The sequence below is a fragment of the Corvus cornix genome, chromosome 24 (genome assembly GCF_000738735.6).
Source record: "Corvus cornix cornix isolate S_Up_H32 chromosome 24, ASM73873v5, whole genome shotgun sequence".
NCBI lineage: Eukaryota > Metazoa > Chordata > Aves > Passeriformes > Corvidae > Corvus > Corvus cornix.
Window position 1 is genome coordinate 5,278,048 of NC_046353.1, and position 15,614 is coordinate 5,293,661.

The following is a 15,614-nucleotide window of genomic DNA, read 5'->3' on the forward strand; positions in this document are numbered from 1 at the left end:
GATTTTGTAAAAAATGCCGTAATTAAGCATTTGTGCTGGAATTATGGCATCACCAAAGAGAGGATTTCGTGAGTGTAAGCAATAAAATTACGTTCTTCAAAGGGATTTTGCATGTGCTTTTAGGAAACACACGGAACTCTGCCGCACAGTCCCATACGCCTGGGATTTTCTCAATCCCCCAAAAAAACACGTGAAAGGGAAAATCCAGAAAAATCAGTTTGCTGACAGTAACCCTATAAACCAAGCGTGAGAGACACAAACAGGTCAGAAAACAATGAAACGGACGCCAAGGGATCCACAGAAACACTGAGTGGAGAGGCAGTTAAAAATTACAAGAAAAAGCATCCTTTGATGTTCTGTTCATATTTATTTACTACATTTTAAACAAATGAAGGTGCACCCTCCAGATCCTTATCAGAAGGATAAGGATCTCCTGAATAAAGGAGAGAAATTACAGTTGCTCAAACTTTGCAATCCCCAGCTTGGATTTCAGTAATGCCTCCAACATTTCTGCCCATACTCATGCCTGGCACCCACATCCAAGTGCTTCCTATGCAGATTCCCACCTAAGGATTCAATTGGTATTTTTACTTCTTTTTAGGTAACGTATATTTTTATAGGCAGCCTCACATGGACCTTTTTTCTTGCTTCACACCATTTAAACCCCCCCATGAATCAGTGATGAATCCAAAGAGCAATTTTGGCGGACTAAAGTCCCTTATGAATTGTGCAGAAATTTCTAATGGCATGTCACTTTTCATAGAATGGCTTGGATTAGAAGGGACCTTAAAGACCCCAAAGTTGATATTTTTGTCAAAATACAGAGCAAGTGTTTGCTCGGGTGGCAGATGGCAGGAAAAACACACAAAGCCGAGCAAACGAAACAGTGACTGAGTCCCAGAGAGGACAGGGGATCCCACATCCTGATGGCCTTCCTCAATAACCAGGTAGATGTGTTTCCTACAAAGCTACAAAACACCCTAAATAATGTCACTAATTTACTCAAACTGCTCTAGGTAAGGTCCAGTGGCACAGGACAAAGGTGACACAAGAAGAGGTTAAGCAACTGAAGAAAAAATAGCAGTATTAGCTCAAACCATGGCCAAGAGGCTGTGTGCCTCAAAGATGGAGAAGTAGGTCTTTTTTATTGGATTTTTCTATTTTGCTTTCAGGCCTGGAAAGTCTCATGGTTGGTATCAGCTGTTGGACTTGGATCAAAGTTTAGCCTTCCATTAATCTTTTGAGTTATATGTGAGGCTGATAGAGAATTTTTTTTTTTTTAGAAGACAGTTAAGATTACTCAGATACTTAATTTGCACTCCAATATTTCAAAAACACCTTGACTTTAGAACCTTGGTCCTGGCGTACATATGGTCTTGATAGAAGAACGCATGCTTTGGCATGGACAGGAGGAATGGATTTGGGAGCTGAGGGGCGGAAATTTAACAGTTTGTGTACTGGGCCTCGGCACACACAGATGAAAACACTCCCGAGTCACGACTCTGCTCCCGAGACACATCTGTGCTCCGAGGGGGGAGAGCTGGGGTTCCCATCCTGCCATTCCAACACCGGTCACAGCGAGACAGGCATCAGGAGAAAAATAAATAAATCATCCCAGAAGCCACACTTTCTTCTCCACAAACAGGCATAACAATTAGTTTGATTTTATTATTAACTTCAGCAAAAGAGCTGAGACAGTCCCCCTGCTGCCACACTAATGAAGTGGGAATGGCTCCTGCCTCCTCTGGCCTCGGGGGAAGCGAGAGAACAGAGCATTAGCCTGATACACAGTTCTGCTGGGCTGCAATTACGCTTAAATGCCTAAATCAGGGCTTTCAGCCCCCAAGGGAGCTAAGGGTATCATTAGTTTAACAGTTCCATCACAGTAGGCCAAATACATACAAAATTCTCACCCTTTGCTCTTCGAGGCCCCCCAGACCTCCCCTGCCTTGATCTTTCCTGCTTAGGCACTACTTTGCCTCATATTTCCATTTTCTTCCCCACATTTAGCTCAACACCTGTGCCGTACCACTGAAGGGACACCCGGGAGAGCTCTGCTGCCTTCAGCCACGTCTCCAAGGGTCCTTCGGCCAACACCCCCTCCCTGCTCCTTCCTCAGGGCTGGCCTCAGCCTCGGGAGGAGGTGCCTGCTTTACTTCTTCAGCTCTGGTTTTTAGCAACAGTGAGATTTCGCAACCAGTTTTTCAGCCAATTTAAAGACGGGCTGCTGCCGAGGAGGGCAGCAACACCTTCCTTCAGGACCTGGCTTGCATTCTCCTATCTGCACCAGGGATCCTGCGGCCAGCAAGTGAGTCAGATCTGCTGGCAGATCCAGCTGAAAACTCAGCCAGAGGAAAAATGAGGTTCAGTTTTCACCTGGATGAGGGAGCAGTTTCAGCTCCCCATGCAGTCCTGGAGCACCAGCCCAAAGGAGGGGCTGGGAATGGACATCCAAGAACAGGAACTTAGCACTTCAACAGCATGAGGCCTCAGATCAACTCATGAAGCACCACCCTGGTGTGTTTAATAAGCCCTGGACTGCAAGAATGTGTGCGAAAAAGAAGAAAAATATACAAAACCAAACTCCAAGTGAGCCATGCCCATTTTCTCAAGGGAGCTAGGGAGCTCACCATCCTAATTATCCGAGCTACAGGTGCACACACCACAGCAAGCTGGAGTACTGCCTCAGGGGATGGTTTTTTCCCTCCAAGAAGTTTGCATTTTGCATGCCAAGGACCATCACCCATAAATATAATTTGTCTATGGTTTCTAAAACCAGAATCCAGCATGAATAAAAAATAAAAAGGACTAGAACCACAGGCTTGTTTTCATCATCAGAAAAACCTGTCAGACTCTCAGACAAAGGTGCTTGTGTCCACACAGGCTGCCTAAAGGTCCACTTCCAGCGGCACTCTCACACCTGGGCAGTTCGGCCATGAGAGGATGTTGATGGAAAGAATTGGAACCATGGCTGAGCTCTATTAGAGGACAGCAAGCTCATTCCTGAGGCAATTCCAGATGAACACTGACACCTCGTCCTTTGGTAGCCTCCGGCAAGCAACAGCTCTGAAAAGCACAGACAAATGGGTTCTTTTAGCTGTGCTAGCCTGAGTCCAACTCGGTCTGTTGTAACTTGCAGGGATCCATGCTATCCATGAGCCCTTAAAGGGAAGCACAGCCATTAAATCCACACCTGCAGCCAGAATTTATAGCAACCTCATCTACTGCTGTCTTACATCATAGGCAATTAGGAGCCTGTGAACTCATGGCTGCAGGATATGGGAGGTGCACTGGAACAGGAGAGCCAAGCCTGTGTTACAGCACAGTTGTTAGTCACCTTAGAATTCACCGTGCCTGCGGATGGCTGGAATTGTGCACAAATTGGAGCAACAGACCCATTTGGACTCTGTTCTCTAAACAAAAGTGCTGCCCTGCACTCCAAGGCACTGCTTCCCCTCCTGTTACAGCTGTCCACACGCTGTCACAGGTAATGCCAACACTCCCTGCTGCTGGACCCAGGCTCCAGGCAGAACAATGCTTATTAAAAAGCAAACCAGCTAACCAGGGACAGCTGAGGGAGAGAGCAGGAAAGACCCTGGCCTTTCCTCCCCCGATTAAAACAAGCCTTCACACAATCCATCCTCCAGCCTTACAGTAATTCAGTTTTACTGCACTCCTCCCCTCCCTTCCCCCATGCTCAAAAGACCAAACCTGGTTTCAAAATTGAAGTCCGAGCTCTCCAGCAAACACACACTTCTGCACTTCTTCACCTCGAGGGAAGGAATCCTGACACAACTGACAATATTGCTTAGCAAAACGAGCCCCTTTGCCTCAGGCCCAGATAAAAGCAGCGGCTAGGCAGAAAAGTAAATGAAAAAATTGTCTTGGTCAGGCCAAGTTTGCTACAACAAACCAACCTGGCTCCCAGGCAAGGAGAGGGGTAGTGGAACATGGGGGAAAGAGAGGGAGGCTTTGGGTTGGCTTTGCTCAGTGGTGTTGCGCAACAGAGCACCGGGCGAAGCTTCCCGCCTCCTTCCTCACGCCAGCAGAGCCGAAGGAGAGCGTTGATCCAAGCGAGGGAGGCAGCAGTCATCATGAAGCTCTAGCCTGAGGGTTTGGCTCCTCCAGCCCTCCTGCTTCACTCACTGCAGCCAAGATCAGCCCTGCCAGCAGCAGGGACCCCTGCCCAGGACTGGGGACACTCAGGGCAGCACCGTCACAGTGCTGGGTCGTGAGTCAGAGCCCAAACCCCCTCCTGCAAATCAGGGCCATGGCAGCTGTTCCCAGCAGAACCAGTTCAAACACGAGCAACTGATAGGAAAGGAGTTAAGTTTCATCACTGAGACCAGGGAGAAATTTCCGCCAGGTTCACCTGACTGTGCCCTGTTCTCACTTGCACAGACACATCCTGCTTTGCCCAATGGGATTTCTGTTCGGACGTCCAACAGCAGACTGGCAATTCCTGGAGACACCTTCCCAAAGGAAGATGGATGCCACAGCTTCGCCACATAGCAAGAAAGTTCCAGACTCTTCATAGCACATCAACTCCCCCACGAGACTTTAATGCCGAGCTCAGCAACATGGGGGCCCTGCAAAGATAACCGGCTGCCGGGATTGACTCCATCCCACGTTAGCATCCATCAGATAGCAAGAAAAACAAGATTAAGCAGCACTACAGCATTAGTCTTCATTTAAACTTGGCAAAGAGAGCAAACGTTTCTTTTTTGTTGGCCTCTGTGTGTGTGTGTTTTTAAAGCAGTCCCAGGCTCAGCCAGGGAAAGGTGCCTGGACTGTTTAATGTTGGGGGATTAGAAGGGACAACACTTGTACACTTGCCAGAGCCCAGATAAGCAGCGAGTGCTTGGGTTAAGCAGGCGAGCATCTGCCCCCTGCAATATATACATTGCCCCAGTGAAAATAAACAGCTTCACACCTTTGGCTCAGAGAAGGAACTTGAGCTTCTTCTACATCCTCAACCTGCAGCCTCTCCACTCGAGGACGAAGGGTCAGAAGGGTGAAGGTTACTCGCAGTTCCCTTACTCCAAGTATAAGGCTGGAAGCTTTCTGTCTCCTCTCACACTGGGTAGAGTCTTTGCTGCTGCACATCAGACCTGGTGTTGGTTCCTTGTGTTCTCTGTGCCCAGAGCTGTTCTAGACAAACTCCAAACATGTACACTTTATGTGTGCTGGTTATGTACAAGCCACAACAAACGCAGTGATTAGGAAAAATGCTAACTTGGAAACTGGACCTTTTTTTAAGTGCTCAGCCACCAAGTCCGTAATCTAGAAAACCACACCTCAATTTAATGCTGCCACCCCAGTCACTGGAGATCACAGGGCTGAAGACTCCAGCCACACCACTGCAGTACCCACCTACAGTCTGCTCCAAACTCCTCGCTGGTCCATCCCAATGCACAATTTGGAAGTGCAATCTGCACCCCAAAACCATGCCTCAGTCTGAATAGCTGAATTTAAAATGATATCATTAAGTTTGAAATTTCAACATACTTAGAGAGTTTTGATAATAACATTTTTGATTACATCCGTTGCCAGCTTCCTTCTACACCCTGACAGAGATTTAAAGTATACATTCCTATTTCATTCTGCAACAGAGATTAGTGGCAGGAACAGAAAACATCTTCTGTTCCAAAAAACCCTCGGGGTTTTCCTCCTTCTCTTGCATCTTATTAGAGGAGTCTCAAATCTCCATCAAGCTGTGATACACTGTCACTGCAAAGCATTTAAGGCAACAAGTATCTGAGTGCTACACTAAAACACACCTTCGGAACAAGCTTCTGAGAAACAAAGAGCTTTCCAAGGCTATCCCAAAGGTGAAAACGCTCCCCAGCAGTAACAGCCCTCAGGAAGCTTTATGAAAATCTGAGCCTACGCTCAAGCGTATGGCACGCAGAGCCCTAATTCAAGAACTTTTATGAACTCTCATTGTGGGGAAGGGGGGGTGAACAAAGGAAAACCACATGCTATTGTTTATTTTGACTCCACAATATATTTAATCTACATGGAGTTGGAACATTACACAGCAAAACTCCTCAGCTCCCAGAAATTATGTACAGCCAACAGCAGCAAAGCCCGTTCTCCAAAGGGAGAATGACATTTTAAGTGTGTTATCTTCACCCCACACAGCACAGAAACTCTCTGAAACGCAGCTGAAAGCTGCCACCAGTGCTTCCAACCCTACACCCCAAGACCATGGGATCAAGGCAAGGCTACTGGCACTCATGGCACAAGGAAAGCCAAAGCTGGGGACTTCCACCAACCTGACCTTGAGCTATTGCAGCTTTTCTCAGTAAGACACTGACTGCCTGGGGAGGTCGCTGAGCAGGAGGAGGATGCCCCAGGCATCTCACACCCTCCTTGAGCCTATCAACAGGAGCAGACTATGATGGATTCCAAGATGTTAAAGCAACAAGACCCAGCTTATGAGCTGCCAAAGAGTTATTCCAGGATATCCATAGGGATGATAACAGATCTCACTACGTGAATTCCATTGCTGTAGCTGCACAACTCCCTGCCAGCCTTGTATGCTGCAGGAGGTGTGCTAACAAGGACTGCCCATGTGTCACTGGAGGCCTTCAGTGTCCAGCTCCAGGATACCCCTGAGTAGCTCCAGAAGCCGTGGCTCTGCTGATGAGTTACCAGCCGCAGATGTGCCCTGGCACAACAGAAGAGCCATCTTCCCAAATACCAAATTTCTGTTCAAAGCCACCCGCTGCCATCCCCTCGTGCCCAGTGAGTTCACTCCGCCAGCCCCAATATTCCAGCTCCTTTGCACAACTTCTCCTGGACACAGAGCCCGCTGCCTCGTGTTGGGGTACAGTCACTGCTGCTGAGGGACCGGAGCTGGGCAAGCTCATCCCGGGCAGGTGCCAGCATCGACACTCTCACCTGCGGTGAGGAGAATGCACAGACAGGTGATGTCATGGCCAGAGCAGACAGGTGACATCACAGCCCCAGCAGCCCACAGGCACCTTCTCTCCATCCTACACTCAGTGGGGCTGTGGTTTATCTTCTCCTGCACCTGGGAGCAGAGGCCTTTGGCACAGCCCCATCCTCGCCCTCCGCTGGGCCGGGGGCTGGCGCAGACACAGGTTGCTGTGAGGTTTCAACAGGCTGAATGAAACGGTGAAGAAAGACACTTTTCAGAGGGGGAGGGGAGGGGAGGCACACACGTACTGAACAAATCATCTGCTTGGAGCGCTGGCTCCTACTTGTTCTCAGTTATATTATTCACTCAAGGGTGGATTAATCCATCACTGCAAAGGAATCTCCTGATCTCAGAGATAAAGGCAACAAGTCATGCACTGACTGTTTGTGGATCCTCCTGGAAATGGCCAGCCTTTCTCATGGCCTTATTTGGGCCGATCTATCAGCTCTCAACTAACAACAAGCAAGAAGAAGAAAAAAAAAAAAGAAGAAATTAAAAACTGAAAACATACCACCTGACTACAATAACTTCAAGTGGATTGATCTGGAAGCAAGCAAGGAATTTCAGCTCCAAACAATCACTGTTTGTTTCAGAAGGGGCCACATGAACTGTCCCCTTCCACTGTTGTTGCTCCCCAGGAGAAGAACAGTCACCTGGGTCGTTACCTTCCAAACTTGCATGGAAAAAGATTAATTTCTTGCGAGATTCTTTAGAGTGAGGCCTTTTACCCAGATAAAAGGTTTCTTTGGAAACAAAACCCCCTAATGCCATCCCCTGGCAGGAGCATCTCCAGCTAGAGCAGGCTGCACTTGGGCACAAGGTGCCTACAGAAAATACAACAGCAATTCCAGGAGGTTGGACATCTCCAGCATGTCTGTACTTCGGTGCTTCAGCAGATGCCAGGGAGCAATTACAGAGACATTCAGGATCTGTCTGCTCTTCACCTAAGATTAAGGTGGGCTGAGAACCTCCCCTCTGGCTGGAGCTGGCAGCCCACAATACCAGGGGCTCACCAGCACACAGAAGGCAAGCTGACAGGGAATACTTCACACGCAATGCAACCCTCAAACACGTTTGCAGAGACAAAACACTCTCAAACCCCTCCAAAAATGTAAAACTGTGGTGCCCAGCCTTTTTGCCAAGACTGTTTCAATGACGGCCTCAAGCCTTTTAGTCCTTGTCTTGGCATTTTATAGGTTCACTGCAAGGAAAACCACGGGCTGCGAGGCAAAGACTCTGCACACTGCAAGGTAGGAAACATTAAACTTGTCTTTGAATTAAACAAGTAAGACTCAACCACTTGGTTCATTATCAGATTCAATGGTTGGAGTCTGTGGGGAAAGCTAAACAGCAGAACCCAGGGTATAAATCAAAGGCATGATCAGAGAGACAGGTGAGGCCGAGGGTGTGGTCTCACCTCTCAGCTCAGCCACATGGAGCTGGGGATGGTCTCCTCCTTCCCCAGCTCCCCCCTGCTGCCCAGCTGATGGCAATATCCCAGCTAAGCTAGTCTTGCTCACTCCAGGCTTCAGGGAATGATTTTATCCCTTACCTGTGCTGTTTCTGTGAGCTGGACTGGTTCAACTGGGCATTTCCAGAGGCAGGAGATGGAGGGGGCTGGCCAGAACCCCTCCCTCTCTGCAAGGCACCCACCCCGGCTCAGCAGCAGAGCGAGCGCACAGGATCAGGAGACAGCAAAGCCAATTTAGAAGCCACTGCTGCCAAAAGGGGCCATCCCCCCACCAGCCCCCTCCAGCCCCCCAGGGCCTTCCCAGTCATCCAAGTGGAAGATTTAGCAACTCTAACTGCGGAGCGAGATCCAGGAAAGTTTGGGGCTTGGGTACATTTTTTTCTGAAGGGTTAGCTGGAGTCACTCCCCTGCGGCTGCTCCACTGCTGGATTCCCGCAGCGGGAAAGAGGCAGGAATGTACCTGCCACCTCCTGCAGCAGCGAGTCCTCGGATGGAGCTGTAACGTGAAACTGCGCCCAAGGAGCTGGGGAGGGGGGAAAAAGAAAAAAGAAAAAAAAAAAAATAGAGTCCCACCTGGCTAGAAGAGCTCCGAGACATCTCAGAGGTATGGAAAACGGGAAAACAACCCACCTTACATGATTGTTTTCCCTCCTGCTGAAAGACAGCAGATATTTCTCACACAGAAAGAACGAGTAGGGGCTTAATGGAAATGGCAGGTGGTCTGGATGTAAAAGGCTCAATCCCCCACCAGGCTGAACAAGCATTTCCCCTGAAGTGATCACTGTCACTGGAGAATCATCATCCCCACCAGAAAGGGAGAAGGGAGCTGGGGAATGTAAGTGGAAAACTCTGACACGCTCAGCCCTGGAAGTTGTACTGAGCCATCTACCAAGGAAATTACTGGAAGAACACGCAACTGAAAAAAGTGAACATATATACACACACACAGAGGAAACTATCTAGTCTAGAAATTCTGGGGCCAGCGTAGTTGGAGACCTCCCACCAGCCAAAGTAATACAGCAAAGAGGTTTTTGCTGACTTTGCCAAAGACAAACACCATCCCAGAGCAAATGATGCAGGATAAGGGGACACACAATAGCAGGGTTTGCTCAGGGCGGCCTCCAGGAGAGCAGAAAGTAAGTAGGAAAGGCCCACCTGCTAACAAAATAGGTCAAAATAGCAAAAACAGTGGACAGAGAACACAGTTTGGTGCCCATGTACTGGCTTTAAGAGTCAGGATTGCAAGGCAAGCTGTAAATTCCCATTTAAGGAGGAAATTTGACCACTTCCACTTGAAACAAGGTTTTTAGCTCAGTCTCACCCTAGCTGCAGATAGCAACTGGTTCTGAAGCTCCCCAGCCCACTGAAACACCGAAAACCAGAGAACTGACAGCAAACCACTGCAGTGAGGAGGAAGGGGCAGGACTCAGCTCAAGGGAGCCACTCACTAGTCAGCAGCTCATAAGCAAAGCAGGAGACAAAAACCTGACTCTACATACAAAGGACAAGTTTACAGTATCAATTTCTACAAATGAGATGCTGCCTAACAAAAGACGTCCAGCAGCTTTCCCATTAAAGTGATTCCGTAGAAAACATTACCCGAGATACCCAACCCCAGCAGGTTTGTGGGTGAAGACCCACTCAGTCTCAGCGCTTCTGGTACTAAACCACAGGTTTCAAAGCCTCATGGAAGCTCACCAACAGGTTCACCACATTTCCATGTTGTTTTGCATAGGACTGTGTGCCAAGACCACAGGACTGCAATGAAACCCCTCAAGAGTCACAACTGTGGACATGGGAACAAGGAAGATGCAGAGCAGGAGGTTTTCCACCACAGGTTAAAAGGCCTGCCAGAAAGAGGAGGTAAAGGAGCTCTCGGAGAAGGCGTGAAGAGCAGGTTTGGTGGGTGATATGGGAAGTCCAGGTGAAGTTCAATGCCTTTTTACACACAGAACTAGGAAACAGCTCACATGACCTGCAGGGAACCTTTTCAATACAGCTCATTCTGTGTGCACATACAAACGCTCAGAGATCAGCCCCTGACCCACAGCTCCTCACACCCAGCCCAGCAAACAACCTGAAATCACAGCAGTTGGTCCTGTACACACCCAGTCACACCAACAACCACACGGGAGAAGGTGCTGCTGACTGTACCACCGCATCAGAAAACAGCTTTATTCCCAAAATGATTTAATCATCACACGCTTCCCAGTTAGTTTCTGGCACTGAGACTTTGTTGGTCTTGCACTTCATGGTAGAGCCTTATCTTGAGCACCCACCAATTAATGCCCTGCTCATGGTACGCCCGAGGCCTCATTGGGCAGAGCAGCTCTGCTGTGGGACAGGCAGAGAGGGATTTATGAGATGCTGAACCCTGGTGTGGCTGTGCACTCACAATCCATTGCTTTGCTTCCCCAATTCCACATCTGCAGAAGCAGTCTTTAAACAAGCCAGGGTATTTTTAAGCTCTGACAGTTAAAATCCTCAAGTGACATCACCTGAAGTCGGAGCACAGCTGCCTTATTCCTCTGGCACACCAGCAAGCCAAAGTAAGCAGGAGCCTCGTTTATGGGCTTACAGCACACCTTGAGATAATGAAAGCACTGGTGGGATTTGCCCAGCACGGTCAGACCTTTCCTTGCACGGCTTTTTTTCCCCTCCCTCCTCAGTTTTGGGGTAAAACCCAAAAACCTTAGCCCCAGAGCAGCCCAGTGATCCAGCAGAGGGGGCACACAGGGGGGCTGGCCAAAACCCCAGTGCCACCATCCCGGGGATTTGGTGGCAAAGGCAGCAGAGCTGCTGTCCCACCAGAGAAAACGGATTAAAAATCACCAAGACTGCATGAAGGATGGCAAAAAACAACCCCTCAAGCTACTGCCCGTGGTGTAGCCGAGCTTGCCCGCCCACACTTCACCTTGCACACACGGGCACTGCTGTTTACGAGCACCCGGAGCAGCTTAAGGGTGTAAATCACATTAATCCAGGCGACAAAGCCACAGCGCTCATCCTCGGGTGAGTTACTAATCCCTCCACACCACAGCAGTTCCCATCTCACTTCCTACCCCTTGAGGAGGGAAAAAAAATACCTTTTAACATGGTAGGTGACTCAGTGGATCCCACCTTCTATCTGAGCCAGCTTCCAATAGCTTTGAGCAACACTCATGGGTCTCCCCACAAGCCTGTGGATTTTCTGGGATGCAGACCAAGCCAGTCAGAGGCTTCCCTCTTCTTATGGAAAGGGGAATATAGGTGAAAAATATTTATTTCTTTTTAATCACTGCATTACCAAGTCCTCCCCACAAGACAGGCTTGCAGCTGCTTTGGAAAAGCAGGGTTTGGTTTCAATGTGTTTGACTCTCACTCTCAACACCTATTTTAATTTGGTGGAACAAAAGCATTCTGGCTCTAATTAAGGCAAATAATATCGAGTTCAACAGAAAAGCGTTAAGAAATTGTGCCGGGAAACATCCACTGTGAATTTTTGGAATATAGAAGGAGCTGGCCATCGCCCTCAGCAACCGCTACCACAAAAGCACTTTTTCTCCTTAAAGCAGCTACAGGCAGGCTGTACATCCCATAAATTGCAACTGTCAAAACACCCAAGTCATGGGAGACGAGGAAAAAAGCAAAGGGGCTCCACACAGCTCAGCTGGGAGCGCCAGCACCCCAGAATTACCTGCTTTGTTCTAGGAAAACGCTGGGCCACAAAGGATAAAACCCCGGAGAACCAAAGCTTCCACGCTCCCGGCAACCTCGGTGACCGTAGCTGGTGTTTGGGTTGGTAAATTGTATTTCTGGTGCATGTGTGAAAGATACAACTCACTGAGTAAACAGCCCTTCAGAGCTGACAGCTTTACAGCCGCAGGCTCGGCGCGACTACTCCTTCCCAGAGGCAGCAAAGCAGTTGGGGAAAAGCAGTAAAATAATAATTAAAAAGAAAAAGCTACATAAAGCCATCACATTTACCCTTTCACCAAGCCTTTACACAGTTACGAGGCAGGAGCAAAATAAACATTGCCTGTTTTCTGCCCGACACTGTGTCACAGCTGAAAAACACGTCCCTCTTGGTTTAAAAAACATCAGTATTGGGAGCATGGGATAGACGACTGGAAAGTTCTTCCATCAGAAGTCAGGAACTGTATAATTTATATTTGTTTTTGGCAAAGAGACAGACAAAGCAAGGGAAAGTAATTTAAAATTCAAGAATCGCGTGGCTTTAAGAAGGTAGGCAGCTTAATGCAATAAAAACAATAATAACAGAGATAAGATGTCAGGATGCTTTACAGCCAGAGTCCTCAGGCATCACACACCACCTCCTGCCTTAGGGACTGACTTTCCACCGCTCTAATTGCAGAGAAAAGTGACCTTACAGGTTAAAAACATTCAGATTAACCATTTTAAGGCGGTTAAGAGGCTGGACGCGACCCCAAACCTATCCCCTATGGCACCTCCTTCAAGCAGAGCAGCGTTTAAATGACAAATAGAGAGGAGCGGAGGAGCGTTCCCTGCGAAATTAGACCATAAATCAGCGCCGGGCAGCTCGGGAGGGCTCGTCCCGCTCCCCGGAGCGCTGTGCACCGGCTCAGCCCCGCGCACCGAGGGCACAGGGCGCGGAGCCCGACGGCGGGGGCGAGCCCCGGGGGTGACAGGAGCCGCCACCTGCGGCCGCCCCGGGCCGCGCCTCGCCCCTCACGGAGGAGCCGCGCTCTCCCCTCCCGGCGCGCGCCCGCCCGCGCCCCCCTCAGCGCGCGCCGGCGGCGGGAAGCGCGCGCGTTACCTCTCCGCCGCGCCCCCTCCCTGGTCCCGGTCCTGGTGCCGCTCGGCGGCGGCTCGCCAGGACATTCCAGGCTGGGGCGGGCGTCCCGGCGGGCGGGAGCCTCCATCCAGCGCCGCCCGGCCGCTCGGCGCCGCTTATCTCCCCCCTGCGCTCCGCTCCCCGCCCCGCTCCCACCGGCGCCCCGTGTCGGGGGAGGTGCCGCAGCCCCGCCCCGCCCCGCGGAGCGAACCAACGGCGGCCTGGGGGGGGAAGAACGGGTGCCCCGCGGGCGGACCCACCGCCCGAGGAGGGGAGGGAGCGGGCGGCGGTGAGCGCGGCCCGAGGGTGCGGCGAGCAGGGAGCTGCGGGCCCTTTAAGGGGAAGGGGAGGGGTGGAGGGGATGCACGTGCGCGCGGGGCGCCGCGGGATCCTTGCGCTGCCGAGAGACCGCGCTCCCGAACCGCCGGGACCCACGGGACCGCACCCCCGAACCGCCGGGACCCGTGGGACCGCGGCCCCGAACCGCCGGGACCGGGCATCCGTGTGAGCCGGGACCCGCGGGACCACACCTCCGGACCGCCGGGACCCGTGGGACCGCGGCTCCGAACCGCCGGGACCGGGCATCCGTGTGAGCCGGGACCCGCGGGACCACACCCCCGGACCGCCGGGACCCGCGGGACCGCACCCCCGAACCGCCGGGACCGGGCATCCGTGTGAGCCGGGACCCGCGGGACCACACCCCCGAACCGCCGGCACCCGCGCAGCAGGTGCACCCGCGCACCCACGGGACTGGGGACGCAGGGACCGGGCACCCCACCAGCCGGGGTGCCCACGTGTGACCGGGCACCGGGCAGCCGCGCACCCACTCCCCTGTGCTCCCACGGCACCAGGCGCTTGTGGAGCCGCGCAGCCATGGGCCGGCGCCCGCAGCGCCGCACACCTGCGCACCCGTGCGCTCCTGCACACACGCGACCTTGCCACCTACCACACCTGTGCGACAGTCACCCACACAGCCGGGCACCCTGGTCAGCTGTGCACCCATCCGAGCGCACCTGAGCCCCGCACCGCGGGCCACCTGGGGAGCCTCCCGGGAGCCTCCCGCTCTGCTAGTGCAGGGGTCATCCCGTGCCCGGCCCGCTCATTTCCACGGCGGAGAGCCCACGGTTCCCACTCCGACTCTCCTGCAAGCAGTTGTATGTTCAGAGTGTCGCTGAAGTGAGGGAGTGGCTCTCGCTTTTTCCAGAGGGCTGGGAAATGCCCCCACACGCCACACATGCTCCGTGCATCATCTTTCCTCAGATGAAGCCGCTAAGAAGCCCCTACTCAGGCTAAAAATAGGAAAAAGGGGCTTTATCAAGGGCTCATCCTGTGCCCAAACAATTGACCCCTTTCAAAATAACCCAAATACACCCAAAATATGCCCAATGTGCCTTTTGGGGGGGGGAATTTACTACATTTTGGTCGCATTCACACGTGGTAGCTGGAAAGGGATTTATCCCGAGGAAAGTTTCACCTGGAAAGGCTTCAGCACCACGTGGAGCAGACTGAAAAGAAACACAGTTGCTGTGTTTAAAAATGGAAAAATAAGCTTTAACCCCCCCCCCAAAAAACTAGACTTGAAATAAAATCTCTTGGTTTTCAGACAAACCTGTGAGACCAAAATGCTGCACTACCCTGTGTTTACCAGCCCTAATTTTATCCCTCAGGAGGTTTCCTGTAGGACGTCATTATTTCCACAAGTGTGAAAGGGAAAAAAAAAGAAACAAAATGAAGAGTAGAAAAATCCTCAGAAGATTAAAAATCCCATAATCTGAAGAAAACACCCCAAAATAAAACAAAATCGGGGTTGATAAGGCTGAGGAGTTAAATGACTTGATTTGTGGCAGCCACTGGAAAAGATGAGGGCTTCAGGATTGTTCTCAGCACAAGAAGGGATGGCCAAGTCTGTTTTTTTGGGATAAAAATACTCAAAATGGGGATCATAATGAAGGTATTTTGCAGACCAGGGGTGGTGCCAAATTGTGATTTCTCCCTGTACAATTTTTGGGGCAATGTTTTCCCCTCCTTGAGCGTATTTGCATGAGAATACCCTCTTGGGCAGGAGAATTGCTGCTTAATTAGCGAACAGCAATCGCTTTAATTAGCATGTCTCCATGCTCCCTGCTATTTTGCATAGATTCAAATGAGATGCTCATTAGGGAGCAGGCGCCCGGACAAGCTACGCCCTTTAGCCGCTCACTAACCCAATTAACTTCAGCCAAACCGTGCCGGGCCCTGTGCCAGGAAGGATCGGGCTGCTCCCAGAAGGATGGTGCAGAACCGCTGCCTTCAACCTGCTCGCTTCACCCAAACCTGTGAGGTTTCCTTCCTTGGAAGGTTTTTCTCCTTCAAGGTTTTCCTTCTTCCAAGATTTCCTTCCTTGTCAAAGGTTTTCCTTCTTG

General features: G+C 50.9%; 1 protein-coding gene across 2 annotated transcripts in view; it reads right to left on the reverse strand.

Moving 5' to 3' along the window:
• The window catches only part of CDON (cell adhesion associated, oncogene regulated), a 54,543-nt gene extending 40,193 nt beyond the window's left edge, over positions 1 to 14,350 (reverse strand). The window contains exon 1 of one of the 2 annotated variants that reach the window (XM_010403950.4): positions 14,226 to 14,350. The gene's annotated coding sequence lies outside the window, so the exon portion shown is untranslated. Of the gene's footprint in view, positions 1 to 13,194; positions 13,360 to 14,225 lie in introns of those variants that run through there. The other variant, XM_039564845.1, reaches the window with a different exon arrangement.
• Positions 14,351 to 15,614: the final 1,264 nt, after the last annotated feature.